We start from the raw sequence: 14,315 nt of genomic DNA, 5'->3' as shown, positions 1-14,315 counted from the left end.
CGGCCCCACCGCACAGCGACGCCTGTGGGCGGGAGGTCGGCGGCGGGCCGGGCGCGCGCAGGCGCTAGGGCGCCTCCCAACGGCGCCAGAGGTACTGCCGGGCGCCCCCGCACACGACCACGGGAGGGGCACGACCTGGGCACGCATCACCTGCTAACCTCGGATGACCATCTCTGTAGATACTACCTGTCTGCACCATGACAAGTCTATGTTTGTAATTGGCTCTCACGCTAAAAAAATTCGAAAATACCTTCGAAAGTGTCCAAGACAGATGGGATCATATTCAGTATAGTTTTAAAGATAAACGTTATGAATTTTGTGGCAAATCTTGTTTTCCCAAAGATCTTTTTTGGCGCTGACAACACATTTTGTCACTGGAACATTACAAGTTGAGTTACTACACAAGCCTACAAAAAGGTCATTTTCTGCCTCATGGAGGCTATTCCTCGATGCTGAATAAGTGATAGCTCACTCTACCCCTACTTACCTGGATTTCAGAAAGGTTATGCTCTGGTGCCTGCTTCATTGGATGAAGTGTGGTTGGCCTAAGTGAGTCATGTCCCCAGTGCCTGGGATCATGCGACCCAGGGGTAGGCATGCGACCCAGATTCTGCCAGTGAGGTGAGAGGGCGCTTCCTACCTGGATGAAACACAAGCCTCCAGAAAGAAAGTCTCTGTCCCCACCCCTTCTCTTTTGACATGCTGTCATGAGGACATGGTGCCTGGCATGATGGTGGTTACTACTGATGAGGTGACAGGGATGAGGAAAGACCAGAATGCTGGGGAGCGCACATGGCTCAATTGCTGAATGAACTGCCTACCTCCAGGCTCCACCCCCTTTAAGCCATCAATATCCTGTGCTTCAAGGCACTGAATTGCCTTGTCGTTACTCCTGGCAGTTCAATGCATTGGAACTGAAACAAATACTTAGCATTCTCCTAGGTGGAAATTATTCCAAGCTCCAGGAAAACAAACAAACAAAAAGACCTGGAACGTTTCATTCAATTTAACAAACTTTCAATGTGTACTAATGCACCAGACACCCTGCCAAGTGCAGAAGGTCGCAAAGATGGTTGGGAGACCTGCCTTTGCCTGCCAGACAAAGATGCAAATGATTCTAAAGTGTATATGGAAATGCGAGGTACCCAGAATAGCCAAAGCAATCTTGAGAAAGGACAAAGTTGGCAAGGCCCATCCTTTTCAATTCTAAAACTTACTACGTAGCTATAGTAATTAAGACTGCGACACTGCCTGCTCCTTAGCGTAGGGATAGACACATAGATCATGGAATAGAATTATAAGTTCAGAAATGAACCCGCACAGCTATGGTCAATTGATTTTCTACAAAGGTGCCAAGACAATGCAATGAGGAAAAGAATAGTCTTTGCAACAAATGGTGCTGTGATGATTGGATATTGAGTTGTAATTCACATACTATAAAATTCACACTTTTGAGGAGTACCAGTCAATAGTTTTATTTATTCAGAGTTATGCAGCCATTACCATAATCAACTTCAGAACATTTTCATCACCCAGGAAAAAAAGACTCATACCTATTGCCAGTCACGCCCTCTTCCCCGCAACCTTCCCTCCAGCTCCTCGCAACCACTAGCTGAGCCCAACCTACCCTCAGAACTGTGATGTTTTTGAGTGACTGTGCCAGGTACATACTGGACCCTTTCAATCTGGAGATTCACACCCTTCAACTTTGGGGAATATTCTTCTATTACTTCTTCGATCATTTCTTCTACTTTTTTGTTCTATGCCTGTGTCTCCTGTTAACCAGATGTGGGATCTAATGGATTAACTCTATAAGCCTCTCATATTTTAAATCCTTCTTTAATCCTACTTTTTGAAGTATTTCATTGTTTGCCTTCAACCTCCTATTGGGTTTTTAATTGCAGAATACATGGGAGGTTTGGTGTTTGTTTGTGACTTTGCTCTTGACTGGTTGGTGGGCATCAGGGCAGAGGGGATCAGAATGAAGGGGCAGGCTCTGCTTATGCCTATGTTTAATTTTCAGGCCCCGTTCTGCTGCCTCCATTGTTCCTGGTGTTTCAGAGTCTCTCCTGGGGCTGCAGGGCAGGCCGGGTCTTGTTTGGGCTGAAGCCATGTGCCTCCGCCTCTCCCCCCAGCTGGAGCCTGAGCCTCCTGTGTCCGGATTCTTCCAGTCTCTGCCCACCTTCCAACAAAGCGGGGGGCCATCTTCTGTCGACTGGTGCACTGTCCTAGTTTGCTCTGCTATTGTCCCACAAAAATAAAACATTTTTCTCTTTGCTATCATTTTAACAAAGTCTCTAGGAGCAAAGGAGTTAAAATTGTGTGTTTTCCATTAGCTTCATTAATGGGAGTTTCTTTTTCACTGTGTATGGAAATACGGACCATGAACGTTATCTTTTGATTTTTATAAATCTACCTGTTCACTGTCATAACTAAACATTACTTTGAATTTCTTTTCTTCTCAGAACTTGTAAATAATTATCACTTCTAAGCATCGCCTGGGAAATGTTTTGTTTTCTTTGTGTTCTCTGCCATATGCTAGTAATTTTCAGCAAGGCTGCATTTATGTGAATTCCAATTGGGAAAATGTGAATAAAAAACATTACTAAAACCTCACACGAGCAGATTCTGAAACATTTCAAATCTCCCCAATTAAAAAAACATTTGCTTTTGTTAATTAATTAATTAGTGTTTTGGTCAAGAATCATTTCACGGCTGGCTGGAGGAATGAATGATAAAAACTGCACTTACACGACGGCCGCATGGTGGCGCCACTTCGGCTCGTAAACAGATGTCTGCGGTTTTTCTCAGGATTGTGGGAACCACGTTGTTTGTAAGCGTTGAAACTCTGAACTGCGATTTTAGTGTAAAAAGGTTTTTTATAGCTCAAGGCACTTCCACCCAAGGATTATGCGTTGGTACTCATGTGAGGACTAAAACTACTCTCTGGATGAATAAACTGGGAACAGACGTTGGATGGGACAGAAAACCATGAAGGAGGCCGAGAAGCCCACCGGGATGTGCCCCAGAGTTATTTAGAGGAAGGCACCGCGCAGCCTATGAGAGGTAATGTTGAGAAAATAAAAAACAGCGCTCAGGCAAACATCCGTCACTGCGGCTGTAGGTACCGGCCCTCTGAAAGTATTCTCTTTACTTGTATGCTTGTTCCTACGGGAAAGTTTGACTTACATTATTTGAGTGTCGAATTACACAAGGACTTCAGGAAAAACACCATAATAAAATGTGATCACCTCGCACAATTCTACTCTTCAATAAGGATTTTCTATTTTTTTAAGGGTTTTTATATGCAATGCCTTCTCTAGGCCACACTGGGCCTGTAGAGAGGTGGAGTGTGGGACTATGTTACACCCGATGAAACCAAGGTGCAAAGCCTCTGGGCCGTGATCAAGTCACCACCAGAAAGGAGATGAATCGGGACAGAAAATCTAGATTCCCTCATTCAAAACGCACTGGTAGGTCCTGTGCTATCAGAGGATTTTAGTTATTGCAAAACTCTGTCTTCTTAAGAAAACTTTTTCCCAACCCAATCACAGATTTTATTTTTTAAAGATTTTATTTATTTATTTATTCTAGCTACATGAAGAGGGAGACAGGAAGAGAGGAAGAGAAACATCGGCGGGTTGCATCTTGCATGCGCCCTGACCAGGGCCTGAACCTGCAACCCAGACAAGTGCCCTGACCAGGAATTGAACCAGCGACCCTTTGCCTTGCATTATGACACTCGGGAAAGGCTCAAATTTTAAATGTGTGAAAAAATGAGTTATGGTCAATCGAATTCAATGCTGTGAATAGGAAGCTTGAAAATTAAATATTTCTAGTGAAAATTAGATTACCTTTAAAATATTCTTTTGAAAAATTACTATTCACGCAAGATGAAATTTCTAGAACAGAAAAGGAAATATGTGAGGAGACAATCTTCCTTTTTCCCTGTTACCCAGTCTCCACCCCTCCCTTGAGGCAGCCACGGTCACTAGTTTCTTGTGTGAATTTCCAGAGTCATTAATTCATATTTTATAATATAGTATGATTTTTCAAGCATAGGATTTACCTATTATACATAGTGTAGTACACACTCATAAATTTAAACCCTCCTTCTTTTTACACAAATGTAGCATATTATACACGCTGTTCCACACCTTAATTTCTTTGTCACTTAATGATGTACCTTGGAGAGTTTTCAGTGTTGGTACGTACAGAGCTCCACATCCTTCCTAACAATGGCAAGTTTTCCATCGTGTGGTTGCCCATTTAAATCACTAAATACTGCTGGCCTTTCAGGCAGCTTTGCCATTTAGGATCAGCCTAACAGTAACTGCTTGTTCTTCCCTTACTCCAGGGAGCGTATGAGCATTTTCTATAAGCAACAACTTGATTTTTTGAAGCTGACAAGGACCTGTCCCTATTGACCAGAAGTGTTTCTAACTTTATGGGCTTTTTTTGTTTTTTCAAAGGCTGCTTTTGTTTTGAAACGTGGCTGGTCCTAGCCAAGGTTCAGAACTGCCCCAAGTAAATTAAACTGCAGCAGAAGGCAGTTGAAACTGGCTTCAGATCCCAAATAAACTCAGGGTGAGAAAACCAGAGCTGCAGGCTCTCTGGTACCTGCAGGCTGTCTGCCCCCTGTAGTGCTCCCTCTGGGCTGCAGAGCCTTCTGGAAAGCTGCCTCCTGCCCAGGGTCAGATTGCTCACATGCGGCTGCCTCCCAGGCCAGCGTTCCCAACCTTAAGCCAGTGCACATTTATAGAACACTTCCATGTGATCCTGGGGGAAGACGGACTGCGGGCAGAGGGCAGTGCTGAAAAGCCGTCACATCAGGAAGAGAGAGCCTTTCCCCCTGTCTGCGCCCATGCGAAGAGGATACCGGGTGAGTCCCTCTCGAATCAATGACTTTTTTCCCTTGGGTAGCATGTGGCTTTAAACTGGTTTGGCTACTAAGATTGGAGGACTAAATGCATTTCTATCTCTCTTTCTTCCCCCTGCCCCCCGTATTAAGGAAAATCAGAGGTACATATGTGCTTCTTAATCTCCCCTCTCCCCACCTTTTGATTATCTTCTAAATCACATAAACTGTCTATTTTTTCTTTCCAATACATTACTTTTGGGAGGATAGGGCCCCACGGATCTAGACTTCAGTCTCTTCATCTGTACAATAAGAATTGAGCAGTTTGTCTGGATGCTCTCACGGTTCTGTCAATCGCAAACAAGGTTTTTGAGTACTTAGGATTCTATGGAAGGATGATTTAAGAGAGCCCCGAAGGCCCTAATACACCAAGACTTTATGGGAAATAGTTATTTTTAAACCCTCCACCGTGTTGACTTGGACAGGTTCGCCAGGTGTTTCTCCAGACTCGGGCGAGTGCCTTTCCAGACCTGGTCTGCTGCTGCGGCTGCCGGCTGGAGCCGCGGAGTGAGCGCAACAAAAACTGTGTGTTTCTGGGTTTGACTCGGTGTCGGTTATAACTGAGTCACTGGGCCACAGTGAAGTGGGGCCGAACTTGAGCTCCCGAGAGAATCCTATGGCCCAGTTAAACACAGTGGAGTGTGTGTGCGTGTGTCTTGTTTCACAGCATGCTCCATGAAACCGAAATGCACAGACTGCAATTCTTTATCCCATGTACAGCCCTCGAAAGCTAGTGTGTAACATCTGCATACGTGTGTGGACAGGGGGCAAAACTCCACCTGGTTTTAGCTGCTGCTTCCACAGGGGCCAGCGTCCTTCCTGTGGGTACCTGTTGGCTCTTTGGGGTCATCTTGCTCTCGGGTCCTGCTGACAGTACCTTGTTGCTTCCCTGCGCTTCCTCCTGCAGGGATACCAATACCAGGTGGATCTTGTGTCTGTTAGTGGTTGAGGTTCAGGGGAAACGCTATTATATGCACATTTATTTTGCTGTAAATGTGCATAGGGTTTTCTTTCCTTTTAATCTAGTTGCTCCATCTTATATGAGGGGATTTGGGAAGATGTAAGAACTCTGCTATCCTCACCTTCCCAGAATCCCATGTGTCGGTTTTCAATTGCAACCAGGGAGACAAGCTTGCTTCTGCAGCAGCTCTGATGGGTAGTGATTGAGGTCTGGCCCAGAAGCAAAGGGAAGGGAGAGGAAGGGGACAATGAAAGAGACATTGGGAAGGAAGAATCCAGAGAGCTTGGCAAGTGTATGTTGGAGAGACAAGAAGAGTGAAACAAAGATAAAAATACATGACAACCATTCATTCCTTCAATTCATCTCAGCAGACTTTTAAGTGGCCCCGAGTACCAGACCCTGGGAGGGAAGTCACAGTTGTACAGCACACTCATGTCATCTGGGCCCTCAGGGACCGTCTGGGCCAGGGGGAGGTGGTACTATGCAAGCAGTCCCCTTGGGGTGCAGAATCACTACGAGAGTCCCAGGGGATGGGACTGAAAGAACAGCTCCTCTCAAAGGAAATGGGAAAGTCAAGAGAAGGATTGGCTTGAGGGAGAGAAATAGCACATTCCATTTCAAGAGGTTGAGTGACTGTGAGTCATCTAAGCGGAGATACTCATCAGAGAGTTAAAACTGCGGTTGGGGTGGGAGGGGGAAGTCCAGGTTCACATCTGGATTTGGGGCCTTGCGCCTGGACTCGACAGAGGAAGTTCTGGGAACTGATGAAATCTTCCGAGGAGAAGACCAGGCTGGAAGACCAGATGCTGAGTCTCATTAAATGGCTTGAGGAAGAAGGCAGGCATAGCTGGAGAAGGAAAAAGAGAACAGGATTTTGTGGCACCTCGTTAAATGGACAGAAGTTTGAGGAACGGGGGCGACAGACGCCGAAGGAAGATGAGGACTGAGAACAGACCAGAGTCTGGGGCAACGTTTGAGGGCCTTTTTTATCAGCACATGTTTGGTTATAATAAGAAAGAGAAACCCACTCAAGAGGGGTAATTGGCTGAGAAAACAGAGCTGTGGGCTGTAGCAACCCTTCATCCCTGCTTCTCTGTTGCCGCCTGCTTTATTCTGGTGTGAGGTGGACTGGTCCCCTCCGCTGGGCTCCTGGCCCTGGTCCTCCCCCTGGTCCTCCCACAGGCTCTGGGTTTCTCTGGCACTGGTCTGGCCCTCCTTCCCCATTGCCTCGTGACTGGCAGCCACCAATGGACTTCTAGGGCCCCTAACAAATATCAAGAGAGAGAATTGGATTGGCCCAGCTGAAGCCAGCATCCACCCCAGGTCCAATTAGCAGGGTCGAGGAGGTGGGTTGGCATGGTGAGCCATGCCAGCTCAGTCCAAGGATGGTGGGAGTGGGGGGAGGATAAAGAATGAGCCTTTTTTAGAGTAAAGGACAAAGGCACGATCCCAAAAGTTACCTGTTTGAGTGTGTGATTTCACTCGAGCAGGTAACAGCCCTACACTGACCAAGAAATCGACACAGGAAGGCTGCTCTGTACTGGCCTGTCTGTGCCCTTCGAGAGTCCCTGGACAATTCACAACGCCTCTCCCAGGGTCCTTCATCCAGCCGCGTTGAGAGGAGGACATTGTGATGTGTTTTTACAATCCGAGCCTGCTGGGGCAGGTTTGTGCCTGTTTCAATCTTGGGAAGTGCCGCAGATGGCAGGAGCAACAGAAGATAGTTGCCACTTTGCCAAGGTTTTATAAAATGTTGTTCACAGGGGCATTGAAAATCGACATGGTGGAGAGAGTCGCCGTGGTGAGGGAGCGCTCTGAGTTTGTGACCTAAAAAGGGGAAATTCTGCTCCACGCTCCCGTCAGGGAACGGCCTCAGCAGAGCCCTGTGTCAGAATTGGTGCCAGAGAATTATAAAGAGATTAAACCCAGCAACCCAGGCTAATGCCGTGCAAGCAAAGGGAGCCAGCTCTCTGTACACAGTCAGGCTGCCTACGTCTGTATAAAGCTCGGGAATGGCAGAAATGAATTGTGTCTCAGTATTCTGGGGCTCCAAAGAAATATCCAGATTCTACCAAAGAGTGACCCTCCTCAGATCGTAGCTGCCTGCGATGCTTATCAACTCCTGAGCTGCGAGACTCTGGTTGTGACAGACGCTTTCCTTCTGGCTGTGCTCGGTATGTGGGAAAGGACCGTGAAGGGCATGGGTGTGGGTGAAGCTGGAGTGATCATTTCTAAGCGGGGCCAAGTGTTTCTTTTGCAGGGGCATAATTTTGTAGGTGACTCTGTGAGATTAAAGAATGTGGCTCTGCATTTTCTTTTGGGCCATGCAAAGTCCCAGTCCTGTGAACGTGCTTCTGCTGAAACTGCTAGTGGTTCAAGTTCGGATCTGACACAGTTATTTTGCGTCTCACATTTCATAGCAAACAGATGAGACAACCAACCCTTGAGTCAGTCACAAGATCACCCCCTCGTGTGTTCCAGTTCTTTGAAGAGCACTTGGCGACCTTGTTTGCTTTGCCTGGTAGAGGTTTCCTCCTTCCTACCCTCCCTCCGTTTCTTCCTGAATATTTTATTATGGGCTTTTCAAGCATTCACAAACGTAGAGAGAACATTACGAGAATCCTCATATACCCATCACTGGTTTCAACAATTCTCTACATGCGGCTGATCTTATTTCACGTATTACTCCGCTTTCCATTGATGTCTGCCCCTTCCCCCAACGTCCATATTGTTTCAAAGCAAATCGTTCCGCCATTCAATCAGTAATACTGAAGTATGTTTCCCTAAAACATGAGGACTCCTTTTTGCATGTGTATAATCACAATATTATGATCATACCTAGAAAATCACAATAATTCCCTAATATTAAAAATTCTGTTAGTGTTCAAATTTACCTCTGATTGCTCTTTTTTGTTTGTTTGTTTGTTTCAATCACGATCCAAACAAGAACTACAAGTTGCTTTGGGTTGACATATCTTTTAAGGCCCTTTCCACGCTCCTCCCTCAAGTTCCCGCCTCTCTCCTACAGTCTCCATTATATATGAATCCTCCAGAAATTCCCTATGTCTTCCACCATTACATCTGTCTTTTCCTGTACGTTCTGTATGTCATGGCTATGAGAGTAATTTTTAAGTCCTTGTGTGCTAATTCAAACTTCTGGGTGTTATGTGGGTCTGCTTGTGTTGATCCTTCTCCCTCTTGATACAGGTCATGTTTCCCTGCTTCTTCACATACTAGTTGTCTGTGATGGTGTGTTGGGCGTGGGAGTGATACCTTGGAGACACTGGATTCTGTTCTCGCCCTCTGAAAACTATTGCATTTTCTCCTATCGGGCAGCTAAATTGCCAGAAATGTAGCTGCCCGATAGGAACTGTCAAAGCTTAGTTTCAGACCTTGTTGCGGTAGGTCTATTTTGATTTAGTCCTATTCCTGGGGCATACTCCTTGGTCGTGGGATGTATTCCTTATTCTTAAGGTTTGGTTCATCTGTGATTTCAGTGATATGGTTGAGGTCTTCACCTAGCACCACTAACTCCATGGAACTTGAGCTCCAAACTGCTTTCTTGCAAACTGTCCCTCAGAGATTTTAGCTTTTAGCCATGGGTTTGTCCTGGGCTTGCTGATGCTTCCCCTAAATTAGTTGCATTTTAGGAATCAGCCAGGGATTTGAGGAGGAATTTGTGTGCAGCTTTTGGGCTCCCCCTCTGGGCTCCTTCCTGTATGAAATTTCCCCTGCTCAATTTCTTAATTTTTTAAGAAATAAAATTTATAGCCCTGGCTGGTGTGGTTCAGTGGATTAAGCACTGGCCTGTGAACCGAACGGTCGCCGGTTCGATTCCCAGTCAGGGCACATGCCTGAGTTGCCAGCCAGGTCAGGTCCCCAGTGGGGGGATACATGAGAGACAACCACACATTGATGTTTTTCTCTCTTTCCCCCTCCCTTCTCCTCTGTCTAAAATAAATAAATAAAATCTTAAAAAATATAGATTTACAATATACTTGTCTGAGGAACAGAGGTTTTCAAAAACCATTTTCTATTCTCCGTAATAAAATTGCCTGATGTTAGCTGAAACTCTCTCTAAAGCCCAAGAATTGCATTTGTGAAGTCTTATTGTGCCCCTAGAAGGCAAGTATCTTCAGCTTCTCAGTTCAGCTCTAACATATGGCTCCTCGGTACTAATACCTTTGGCTCTGATGTAATTGGCACAGATATTCCATCTACACTCAAGGCCTCTGTAGTATCGTTTTCATTGAAACAGCTTCCCCACCCCTCTTTACATCCTCCCCGTGGCCCACAGCTCCCAATTATGTTGATACTGTGGTTGATTTCCAAAAATGACAGCACAGTTCAACTCTTGGATTCAAACTGGTGTCTGAATTTTTGTGGGTTTCGACAGCTTGTTTTCATAATAAATATGGTTTTGCTGCTCTCCAGTCTGCAGGGAAGGACTGTATGGACATCGTGAGGAAGGGGAACCTTGTGTTTGACGCTGTCATCAACAGTCTGTTTTAGGGAAATGAGAGACCTTTTACTGCAAATCGGTGTCCAGCGATGTGCTTTCGCTTGGGCAGAGGGGCTGCACGGGGTTTATAACACGGGTCTCAGAGCTTCCTCCTCAGAGAGCAACAGGGCAAAGACACTCTGTCCGGCACAGACTGAGCAGACACTAGAGGCCACCGGTCCAGGACCCATGCTTGTGCATTGTCCTTTCACGGAGAGGCATCTGACCCACCCTTCAGTCCTCCCTCGTGTGGCATCCTTTGCGGTTCACTGGGCACAGCACGAAGGCAGCCAGCCAGAGCAGGGTGTGGGCCGGTGTGAAGGAAAGTTCTGTGGGCCCTCAGGGGAGAATCTCATCCATGCACCTTGGCCATATATCCCACTACCCAGCACTTGGTGGTCCGACACAATCACATTTGATCCTGTGGACTGGCCGTTTGGGCAGGGCTCAGCTGCTCCTCTGGGTGGCTCTCTTGCTCTGAGCGGGGATCCCTCCCATGTCTGTGGTCGGCTGTGGGCTGGCTAGCTGACCACTCATCAGCCATGAAGATGCCACACTTTCTGCAGGCTGAGTCGGTGTAGTCCCGGAACAAGGCACACTTAGACTAGGCCTTGATTAAAGTCTGTGGCCCACTCTCAGATGATGGTCCCTGAAGTCAGCTAGGTTGTCCCTGTTGGTCCTCAGCCCTCACAACTGACAGCCTATGCCTCATGGTGTCATCATTGTCCAGAGCCCTGGGATAACTGCTCACAGAATCAGGGGTGGGGTCCAGAATATGGAACAGTAGAAATAACTTTTCAGGGATCCAGTATGACTCTTTTCAGAGGAGATGCCTCAGGAAGTAGTGAGTTTCACATCACTAGAAGTTTTCAAGCCAACACAGAGATTCCATGATTATCCCCAGCTTCTGGTTCAGAGGTTCAAACCTTGGACAGCACTATCACCAAAGGAATCTGGCCTCTGTCCCAGTGAACCAGACTCCAGCTGAGGAACTAGACCCTTTACGACCTGTCTCTAACATCCTAGGATGTGACTGCTACTGGAGACTCCAGGTTCCCCCTCCCATCAAAGGCAGCACGGGGCTGCAAGGCTCTCCGGACACAAGAAGCCTCTATGCTTCCTCTGTGCCCAGTTGGCTGCAGCCCTTCCACTGCCCCCAAGCACACCAAGTTCGTGCTCACCCAGCCTGCTCTCCACCCTGACTGCTCTCCACCCTGACTGCTCTCCACCCTGACTGCTTGCACCGGCGCAGCCCCTGACTCCATTTCTGACCCTGCCAGCCTGACTGCGCCCCTAAGCTCATCCCCCATTCCCACTCTCTGGTGTCAGTGCCTCCCTGCTTGATCGCATCCAGGCAGGTGCAGGTTGGCCCCCGCCCACCTCACTCTGCAGAGACAAACTATAAAAAACGAGCTATATGATTCTTACATTTTATTTCTCAGTTACAGGTTACATTTAATATTATTTTGTATTAGGTTCATTGAAATCTATGTTTTTAAACAGCTTGAACTTGGAAACAACCTTATGTCCACTGCAGCTATTAAAGATGATGTTTTATGCATAAAGACATGTTCTTGATATGTTGCTATGAATGAAAAAAATAGAGCAGTTTGAAAAAGAGTACAAACAGTCTGTATAATCCCCGATTTTGTTTTGAGGGGTTTTATTCAAGTTTGTAAATATACACTAACCCAGAAGTCAGCTGGGGTCTCCCTGCCCCTTTAGACTTCAGCTGAAGTCTGTGCCTGGGGGATCTCCGGAGTCTAGCCCCAGATGTCTGTGAATTCCCCAGGGCTTCTCCAATGTCTCTCTCTCTCACCTATATTGTATTGACCCAAATAAACACAAAGCACAGCCCCTTCTTCAAGTTCCACCCTCCAGCCCCCACCCCAAGCAAGACACAGCACTCACAAGGCAGCTGTGAGTGTAGTTCGAAGATGTGGGGTGGAGAGAGGAGGGCTTCGCCCTACAAGAAAGGACAACAACTTCAAAAGGACATCAGGCACGCTTGTTACTCAAATGTCCCCAGCTGCCCCATGTTAGGGGCGTCCCATTGGCCCTCGGCCCTGCTCTTCTCTGTCTCACACCCATGCCCAGGTATGTCTCCCCTCCCTCCTGTTCCTTTCTCTGCCCCCGAGTCTCCTTCTCTGACCTTCCTCCCCAAGAACCAAACCTCAGTTACTTTCATTTCACCTGCAGAGCAACGTCATCATCTCTTTTTACTGAACTTTACCTCCTTCCATTCTCGACACCTGCGCAGATTATACTGCGTTCTCTTCCCCAGTAAAGACTGTTCCTTCCTGAAGGAAACCTGGGGCTAGTCTTGTGAGCAGGCCCAGGCTGGCTTGCTGCAGAATGAAGGAGAGCGGGGATGTTCCGGCCAACAGCTGACGCTCTCAGTGTGAACAAGCTACCCAAGCTCTCTGGCCTTACGTTCATCATCGATAAAGTGAAGCTCACAGGTGTGCCGACAGGCTACAGGTGTGCCCAGTTTTTGATTGCCCTCAACGCTTGGTGTGGTCAGGTGGGCAGTGGGGAGACCTCAAGCAGCCTGCCTATTTCCCAAGTTAGGGATGTGTAAACGTGATCACATGTGAGCTCAGATGTCAAAAGGTTGGGGAGCTCTGCGACAGAGCTAGATAGTAGTCCCTCTGGTTCTGAGAGCCTGTGACAGAGATGACACTTGGATGACAGGAAGTCTGGGTTGTGATTAGGTGGTAATTGGTTGTTAGTGTCGGAGGTGGTGGTTGTGAATCCTAAACATCTTAACGTCAGGGCTGAACCCACTTTACTCAGCCATGTGATTGAACGCTGAGTGGCCCCGTGCAGAGAGTCCCAAACCAGGGGAAGAACCGGGTTTGGATTCCAGCTTAGCCACCCTGTGAGTCAGAGGCAGGAGGCAGGAACCTCGAAGTTAATATACAGAAGTGAAATCCAGGTGACTGTAAAGGCCAAAAGGAAACTCTAAGGTGTGATGGAAGGTACCAACTGCAGGAAGCAGCAGCCTTCACCCAAAGCTAGGGGAACAAACAAGAACTTGGAATTATTAAAACTGAGCAGCTTGGAGGAGGGGCCCCACAGATGGGAGCCTCAGGCCTGTGTATGCGTGGGGGGGTTCAGTCGTGGGGCCCATGAGGCCAGCTCTGTAAGACCTGGGAAAACTGCAGACTGGATTCCACTGTTGCGCTGGGCGGGCAAAGCGGGGAGGTGGGCGATGCTTCTGGAAACAGAAAGTGGATGGGAAGTGTGTGCTCTCCTTCCTCCTTCCTCCTCTGGCAGAGCAGAAAGAGGCTGCATCTGAGTGCAGTGGTTTTGGAGCTGAGGAAGAGTAACAGTGACCGGCCCAGCCTCTCTCCAGCAGAGGAGCCTGGCGTCTCAGTGTCGTCCCTGATCTCTGGGGCTTGAATGCAGATGACTTCTAACTTCCTCCTGGTCTTCATGTCCTACACGATTGGACTTTTCACATCAAAACGTCTAGGTGGCCTCAGACATCGGGGAGGGAAGGAGACAGGAGGCAAAGGATAGAGTGTGAAGGAAGACACGTCATTTCACCCAATGGCCACAGAGCAGCCAGGCCCTTGGTGCTCAGGAAGGTGCTCTGCCAGAGCACAGAGCGGGCAGCGTCTGGTCATCAATCCCTCGCCCAGGCTACGGCTGTTTGTTTGTGCTCAAACAGGAACATGATAACAGAGCTATAAGTAGCCCCATGCTCAGCTGTGCAAGGTAGAGAGTGAGAACCACCGAACTCAGCCACTGGAGAAAGAAGCTGGGATGCGGCCTGGGGCCGCCCGTGGGAACAGCAGAGGCTTAGGCAGCTGGTTTGTCAAGGACCCAAAGGAGCGGCAGGGTCAGGTGACCCTGGCTCACCCTCAGGGAGCAAACATTACCTGGAGTCCTCCGCTGGAGCCTCCCTCGTCCTTGGCTGACTCACGACC

The 14,315-nt window shown here is 47.7% G+C and overlaps 1 protein-coding gene across 2 annotated transcripts in view; it reads left to right on the top strand.

Annotated features, from left to right (window-relative positions):
- The first annotated feature begins 4,729 nt into the window (after positions 1-4,729).
- The window catches only part of TACC2 (transforming acidic coiled-coil containing protein 2), a 175,165-nt gene continuing 165,579 nt past the window's right edge, over positions 4,730-14,315 (top strand). The window contains exon 1 of one of the 2 annotated variants that reach the window (XM_045191303.3): positions 4,730-4,882. The gene's annotated coding sequence lies outside the window, so the exon portion shown is untranslated. Of the gene's footprint in view, positions 4,883-7,838; positions 8,054-14,315 lie in introns of those variants that run through there. The other variant, XM_053923123.2, reaches the window with a different exon arrangement.

The sequence above is a fragment of the Desmodus rotundus genome, chromosome 4 (assembly GCF_022682495.2).
Source record: "Desmodus rotundus isolate HL8 chromosome 4, HLdesRot8A.1, whole genome shotgun sequence".
Lineage (NCBI taxonomy): Eukaryota > Metazoa > Chordata > Mammalia > Chiroptera > Phyllostomidae > Desmodus > Desmodus rotundus.
This window is presented reverse-complemented; position numbering and strand designations above follow the sequence as displayed.